General features: G+C 39.0%; 1 long non-coding RNA gene across 4 annotated transcripts in view; it reads right to left on the reverse strand.

The window, feature by feature from the left end:
* Positions 1–5,677, reverse strand: part of LOC133665266 (uncharacterized) — a 38,017-nt gene extending 32,340 nt beyond the window's left edge. For all 4 annotated transcript variants that reach the window (XR_009828728.1, XR_009828729.1, XR_009828727.1 and 1 more), the window contains exon 1: positions 5,570–5,677. This is a non-coding gene — a long non-coding RNA (uncharacterized LOC133665266). The remainder of the gene's footprint in view (positions 1–5,569) is intronic.
* Positions 5,678–8,611: the final 2,934 nt, after the last annotated feature.

Raw genomic sequence — 8,611 nt, forward strand, 5'->3', positions numbered from 1 at the left:
TCAATGGCGTATACACACGCACACACACACACACACACACACACACACATCGATAGTGGATGAGTCATGTCTGCTTACAGTTACTGCGATGGCCGACTATTTGCATTCACAGCACACGCTAACTCTCTCCTTCGCTTCCTCTCTCCCTCCATCTGCCTGTCACATTGTTGCCTTGGCACTACCTTGCTGTCTTCAAAGCACACACACACACACACACACACACACACACACACACACACACACACACACACACACACACACACACACACACACACACACACACACACACACACACACACACACACACACACACACAGAATGACACCTTTCCACTGGGCCTGGTGCACACACACACACACACACACACACACACACACACACACACACACACACACACACACACACACACACACACACACACACACACACACACACACACGTGTTAATTGGCTTCTTCTCAGGTGCTAATGGAAGGAAAGTGTCCAGTTTAAAAAGCCATGAGCTGAGATATCAGCGTGTACAGTATGTCAACTGCATGACGTAAGTGCAGGTTTGATATGCACAGCAGACTGTTTTCTTCATTTTCATCAAGCTGCTGAAGACCGGATTTATTCCCTGAATTTTTCAGAGATAAGCACATTATGGATTTAAGCTTTTGATATAACTATAACTAGCTAATTTTTCAAATTGTTTTCTTTCTTTTAAGCTGCTGTGCCTCCTGTGAAGTGTTGTCACTCTTTTGGCCTCACCAAAACAATTATACCTGGATCCATTTTGCTTTTGACATACACTTAATTGCCACCAGTATTTGGCCACCTGCCTTGACTCACATAAGAACTTGAAGTGCCATCCCATTCCTAACCCATAGGGTTCAATATGATGTCGGTCCACCTTTTGCAGCTATTACAGCTTCAACTCTTCTGGGAAGGCTGTCCACAAGGTTGCGGAGTGTGTTTATAGGAATTTTCGACCATTCTTCCAAAAGCGCATTGGTGAGGTCACACACTGATGTCGGTCGCGAAGGTCTGGCTCTCAGGCTCCGTTCTAATTCATCCCAAAGGTGTTCTATCGGGTTCAGGTCAGGACTCTGTGCAGGCCAGTCAAGTTAATCCACACCAGACTCTGTCATCCATGTCTTTATGGACCTTGCTTTGTGCACTGGTGCACAGTCATGTTGGAAGAAGAATGGGCCCGCTCCAAACTGTTCCCACAAGGTTGGGAGCATGGAATTGTCCAAAATGTTTTGGTATCCTGGAGCATTCAAAGTTCCTTTCACTGGAACTAAGGGGCCAAGCCCAATTCCTAATAAACAACCCCACACCATAATAGCTCCTCCACTAAATGTCACTTCAATTTACACCACTGCATCCGACGCTTTGTATTGGACCTGGTGATGTATGGCTTAGATGCAGCTGCTCGGCCATGGAAAGCCATTCCATGAAGCTCTCTGCGTACTGTACGTGGGCTAATTGGAAGGTTACCTGAAGTTTGGAGCTCTGTAGCAGCTGACTGTGCAAAAAGTCAGCGACCTCTTTGCACTATGCGCTTCAGGATCCGCTGACCCCTCTCTGTCAGTTTACGTGGCCTACCACTGTTGGCTGACTTGCTGTTGTTCCCAAACTCTTCCATTTTCTTATAATAAAGCCGACAGTTGACTTTGGAATATTTAGGAGCGAGGAAATTTCACGACTGGATTTGTTGCACAGGTGGCATCCTATGACAGTTCCACGCTGGAAATCACTGAGAGCGGCCCATTCTTTCACAAATGTTTGTAGAAACAGTCTCCATGCCTAAGTGCTTGATTTGATACACCTGTGGCCGGGCCAAGTGATTAGGACACCTGATTCTGATCATTTGGCTGGGTGGCCAAATACTTTTGGCAATATAGTGTAAGTGATAGATATACTTGTATTCATCCCACAATAGGAAAATTATATGGATGGAGTGGAGGTTTTAACTTAAATACATAGTAAAACAGAATTAAACACTAAAAATTAGTAGTAATTATTACATATTGCACACTAACGATTGCACTATGTATAGATCAGGGGCCGTACTTATCAAGCTTCTTAGAATTACTCCTAAGAAGTCTGCTAAGAGTTGACTTAAGAGTAAATAAATTCTTCGCTGAAAGCTGCACTTAAAAGTTAGTTATCAAGCGTCTTACTCACACTTTCAGCGAAGTGTAGGACTGAATCTTAAGTGTCACACTCAGAGCTGAATTACGACATTACTAGGGATGATGTTTGATAAGGAATTATCGAGTTCGAGCCTATTATCGAATCCTCTTATCGAACCGATTCCTTATCGATTCTCTTATCAAGTCCAGATAGGTTGTTGTATATGGAAAAAAACACACAATATTTGGTTTAACAAAAGCTCACTTTTATTATATAATAAAAAAAATAAAATCTAATAAATAAATAAATATTGACTGTTACCCACCTAAAAAAATAAAATAAAATAAATAAATATTGACTGTTGTTACCCAAAGTATATTAAGTGGGATTTTTCAGAGAAACAAATATATACAGTAACACAAAAACAACCTGTCTCTGTGATCACTATAGGTGTATAAATAATAATATAGTGTTAAATAAAATCAGTCCCTTGGGCACAAAACTGAAAATAATACAGCTCTCCAAAAAGTGCAATTCTGCTGCTATTTGACTTAACTGTTTGTTATGATGCTTTGACATTTTTGCACTTTATTTCTTTATTGAAAGAAAATTCTATGAAGAGAAAAGTTCTTTGCAAATGTGGTTACAATGCTAAAAAATGAAAAGTTAAAGCTAAAAAAGAAATACACTTTATTGAGTTAACATTATTTCTTTATAGTGGGAAAAATGTTATGAGCTAGAGAATATAACAACTACACTACCCAGCATGCAACGGGAGTTACGAGCATGCGCGGTAGCCCCGAAAAGTGTTGCATGTTGCCACGCTGTGAAAGTAAACGTCAAGAACTCAGCCAACACGCCTCGTCTGCATTATTTATAATTAGACCGACAACACATCTACAGTGTGATTTTGTTTTGTTTACAAGGAAAGAAAAACAAAAGTTAAAAAAGGGAGATATGTTGTATATATATATATATGTATGTGCTGCGGTCGTTTTAAGAACGTTGCGACAGCTGCCGTAAAGGAGGTGCGTTGCTAGCCTGGTTGCTATGTTTCCGGTTGGTCGTAAAAGTGTTCGTCATGTGTTTTACCCTGCTAAAATCTCTCAGTAAAGTTATTCGATGGATTATAGCTTTTGTTTAGAACTTTATTACACCTTGGAGCGCTTTTTCCCGTCCATTGTTTTCCTGCTTTCGCTATCTGCGCCTAATGACTGAGCTACATGACGTCAATTCTTGTGATGTCCCACGGAGCATTTCTGGTCGGGACGGGATTCGAATAAAGAATCAACTCTTTTCCTTTACTATAGTGGTCTCGATAACGGGTACCGGCTCTCAAAAAGGGTTTCGAGTCCGAGGACTCGGTTCTTTTCTTATCAAACAACCGGAAAAACCGGTTTCGAGTATCATCCCTAGACATTACTATGTGCCGTAAACAGAATTTTAGGTGACGTCATTTCTGTGTCCATAGAAATGACCAATCACGGAAGGGAATCCGTTGTCTAAGAATAAAGAAATATCTTGGAAATATTTAAGTGGACAATGGGAGTGTATATTTTGACAATAAACTACAAAATAATACAAAACAAACTAGTCCCCGCCGGCACTCACGCTACCGCTCCCTCTCTTCTATCGCCCACACACTCACTGACGTCACTCACCTCACGGCCACACACATACGCTACTGTCATAACATTTTCTTTCCAATTCATTAATTAGGCAACTAATTTGAAACTGGTGTGGGTGGCTCTATATATACTAGCCCACTGCAGACACATGCAGAAATCAACAAGGAATCGAAAAGTATTAAATCTGTGACAAAAATAATATCCGCTCTGTCTAAACGATACCGTTTGATCAGCTGCTCGTCATCAAAAAAACAACAACATTGTTCCGTTCCCTGAACGTTCGCGCACGTCTCTCTCGCCTCAGTGCCATCCCCTGCTGGCAACTCCTAACCACTTAAGACACCTCTGAAGGTCTCTTAAATATCGTGGAGAGTAGGAGTGATTCTTAGACTTAAGAACGTTGATAAAAAGCTTTTATTCTTAAGTTTGAGAGTAGGACTAAATTTCGCAAATTCTCAGGACTTAAGTGTAAAATGGCACTCTAAGAAGCTTGATAAGTACGGCCCCAGGGGTGTCAAACTCATTTTAGCTCAGGGGCCACGTGAAGGAGAATTCTATTCACACGCATGACTAGGGATGATGTTTGATAAGAAATTATCGAGTTCGAGCCTATTATCGAATCCTCTTATCGAACCGATTCCTTATCGATTCTCTTATCGAGTCCAGATAGGTTGTTGTACATGGAAAAAAACACAATATTTGGTTTAACAAATCACTTCACATTCTCTACTGCTCGCTACTATAGTATTACCATATCTGAGTTATTGTGCAGAAATGTGGGGAAATAACTACAAATGTGCACTACATTCGTTAACCGTGTTACAAAAAAATGTAATTAGACTGATACATAATGTTGGATATAGAGAACATACAGACACTTTTTTTATTGAGTCAAAAATATTAAAGTTCGATGATTTGGTAAAATTGCAAACAGCTAAAATGATGTGGAATTAAATGATGGAATGGATTAAGTAAAGAAGTTAAACATTGTACTGATATGATCCACTTTAAGAGGTTGTTCAAATGAATAGTGCTTACAAAGTAAAAAGAAGAAGAATTATGAGAAATACTTTCAACCTTATCGAAAATAAGATATTATTCATCTCAGTATATTAATAATGACTGAATTAATTAATTACATATTACAAAACTGTTGTATATACTAATTCACAGATATTTTATTATAAAAAGGTCAGTAAATGATGTATATATTTGTATGAAGTGGGAAAGGGGTAGGATTAAATAAGCTTTACTTCGTCCTACTCCTGTAAAGTGAAATGATATGAAACTGTGATGTATTATGATGTGGTCGGATCATATTTTGTTTAGTTATGTTCTGTTAATTTTGGACTTCCTTAGTTGTTTTGTGCACTTCGGGGGTTTGTTTTAGTCACCATGGTTATTTATGATTTTCACCTGCCTTGTACGCGCACCTGTTGCTCATCAGAGACTCTATTTAAGCCTGCCTTTTCCGGTCACTCGTCGTGGCTTCATTGTTTGCATTTGCAACAGTTACGTTGGCATTCTGCTTTTCGAGCTCATAATTCCTGTGCTAAAGTTACCTTAGCTTCTAGTATTCCTGTGCTAAAGTTACCTTAGCTTCTAGTATTCCTGTGCTAAAGTTACCTTAGCTTCTAGTATTCCTGTGCTAAAGTTACCTTAGCTTCTAGTATTCCTGTGCTAAAGTTACCTTAGCTTCTAGTATTCCTGTGCTAAGTAAGTTTTTGCTTTAGCTTCTCGTGCGAACGGCACACTTTCCTTTTGTTTCGTTCCTGTCATGTTGTAATGTGTATGATTTATGAGAAATAAATCATCTCCTACCTGCACGCTTCCGTCCGGAGCCGTCAGTTTTGCGTCCCGGGAACGAACCACAGCACACTGCATCCCACCGTGACAAATGACTGAACTACGTGACGTCACTTCTTGTGACGTCACACGGGGCATTTCTTGTCGAGATGGGATTCGTTCCAAGTGATTCGAATAAAGAACCAACTCTTTTTCTTTACTATAGTGGTCTCGATAACGGGTACCGGTTCTCAAAAAGGGATTCGAGTCCGAGGACTCGGTTCTTTTCTTATCGAACAACCGGGAAAACCGGTTTCGAGTATCATCCCTACGCATGACGGACTTGTGAAATCATGGCATAATAACTTAAAAATAAAGACAACTTCAGATGTTTTTTTACGTCTTACTTCAGTCCTCCGTGGTATGAAAAAAGCACATACATTGACATTAAATGGGAGGTTTGGCTGATTACAACACTTTGCGCTTTTATTTTGAAGGCCTTGTTTTCCCCCACAGTGCCCTAAGTGAAGTAGTCACCACACTGAAGTGAACAGGTGTGCAAAATGTTTGCTTGTGGAATGTACGCTAGCTACCGAGCCAGAAGTTTACAAGATATGTTTTTGCACTTTTTACATTTCTAAATGATACCTTTGAACATGTAAAAATATTTATATTTATATTCATGCCCATGCTAACTACTTTGGGGCCTCACATTTCTTCAACTAAGTTAGAGTTAGAGTACCAATGATTGTCACACACACTAGGTCTGGTGAAATTATCCTCTGCATTTGACCCATCAACCTTGATCACCCCCTAGGAGGTGAGGGGAGCAGTGAGCAGCAGTGGAGGCCACGCCCGGGAATTATTTTTGGTGATTTAACCCCCAATTCCAACCCCTGATGCTGAGTGCCAAGCAGGGAGGTAATGGGTCCCATTTTTATAGTAATAATAATAATAATAATAATATATTTTATTTGTAAAAAGCACTTTACATTGAGTAAACAACCTCAAAGTGCTACAGTGTATTAAAAAACAAAAAAAAATAAAAAGATAATAAAAAAATAATTACAAATAAAAACTAGACCTGCCAAATAGCTAGAACTAGTATGCATATATCTAAAAAAAAGCCTTTAAAAAAAAAAAAGAAAAAAAAAAGGGGTTTTAAGCCTTTTTTAAAAGCATCCACAGTCTGTGGTGCCCTCAGGTGGTTAGGGAGAGCGTTTCACAGACTGGGTGCGGCGGTGGTATGACTCGGCTGGGGTTTGAACTCACCACCTACCGATCTCAGGGCGGACACTCTAACCACAAGTTTTGGATCATGTGTCTTAATGGTACTTCAATCAATACTTCTTTAAGTATGATTAAATGTGATGTAATTCATTGTGCTTGCTATTTAGCTCAGATTGGGTACAGAAGCTAGATGATAACAGCTGCCTTGTCAATAAAGTTTTGGTTGGACCATCAACCGTTAGCTTAGCTTTAGCTGGTGATGCTGATTAACAACGAGAGACAATTAGTCGGGTGCATTTTGAAGCAGACAATAGCAATAAATCACATTCAATTACAGTCAAATATTCAAGTATCGTGGCTTCACCACATTATGGATATTTTTATAATTTAATTAAAACATTTTGTGAAAAATCAGAGATTTTTAGGCCGTATGGCCCAGGCCTAAATCATTTATTAAAAAGGCTAGTTTTCTGATGTTTACTGCAAGCCTCTCAAATTCAAATGTATATATTTTTGCCTTTGACATACTGTAACTCAAGTTATATTCTCACACATTGAAAACCGCAGATGTGAAGATTCCGATTCCTGCTATCCCACCCCCATTTCCCCCCTGAAATTTTTTTTACATCCAACATAGGGTTGTACGGTATACCGGTATTAGTATAGTACCGCGATACTAATGAATCATATTCGGTACTATACCAGCCTGCGCTCCCATCGTCGTCACTTCGTGTCATTGCTGGTTTATGAGCAGACAAGCATGTTCGGCAGCGCACAATCACAGAGTACTTACAAACAGACACAGTGTGTAGACAGAAAAGGGAAAACGGACGCATTTTGGGTTAAAAACTAACGATAAAGGTGAAGTTATAACACTGAAACGCCCTCAGGAAGAGGTGCTTTAAGACATGACTAGCTAGCTAGCGGCTGAAGTCCAGCCCCAGTCGTCAGTGTTTTTTATCTACTTCTAAATCACTAATCCTCGCCTCCATGGCGACAAATAAAGTAAGTTTCTTACAAGTATCATCCCTGCAGGACGAGGAATAGCTAAACATGCTTCACTACACACCGTAGCTCACCGGCGTCAAAATGTAAACAAACGCCATTGGTGGATCTACACCTAACATCCACTGTAATGATACCAAGTACAGTAGCGTATGTAGTCGTTACTACTATAATGACGTCGATATTTTTTGGCATCACATCTTCTTTCGTTTAAAAAAAAAAGTATATTATGTTTATAAACTCAGGAAATATGTCCCTGGACACACGAGGACTTTAAATATGACTAATGTATGATCCTGTAACTACTTGGTATCGGATTGATATCCAAATTTGTGGTATCATTCGAAACTAATGTAAAGCATCCAAACAACAGAAGAATAAGTGATTATTACATTTTAACAGAAGTGTAGATAGAACATGTTAAAAGAGAAAGTACTGGTAAGCAGATATTAACAGTAAATGAACAAGTGGATTAATAATTAATTTTCTACCACTTGTCTTTAATAATGTTGACAAAATAATAGAATGATAAATGACACAGTATGTTACTGCATATATCAGCAGACTAAATTAGGAGCCTTTGTTTGTTTACTTACTACTAAAAGACAAGTTGTCTAGTATGTCCACTATTTTATTTAAGGACTTAACTGCAATAAGAAACATATGTTTAATGTAATGTTAAAATAAAGCCAATAATGCAAATTTTGTGGTCCCCTTTATTTAGAAAAGTACCGAAAAGAATCAAAATATTGGTATCGTGACAACACTAATCCAACACTAATGCTGTCATGCCCTCGTGACTGTTTTGGACTTATATTTGTTATTTCCCTCTGTGAGGTATTT

This window comes from Entelurus aequoreus, linkage group LG14, assembly GCF_033978785.1.
Source record: "Entelurus aequoreus isolate RoL-2023_Sb linkage group LG14, RoL_Eaeq_v1.1, whole genome shotgun sequence".
NCBI classification, from domain to species: domain Eukaryota; kingdom Metazoa; phylum Chordata; class Actinopteri; order Syngnathiformes; family Syngnathidae; genus Entelurus; species Entelurus aequoreus.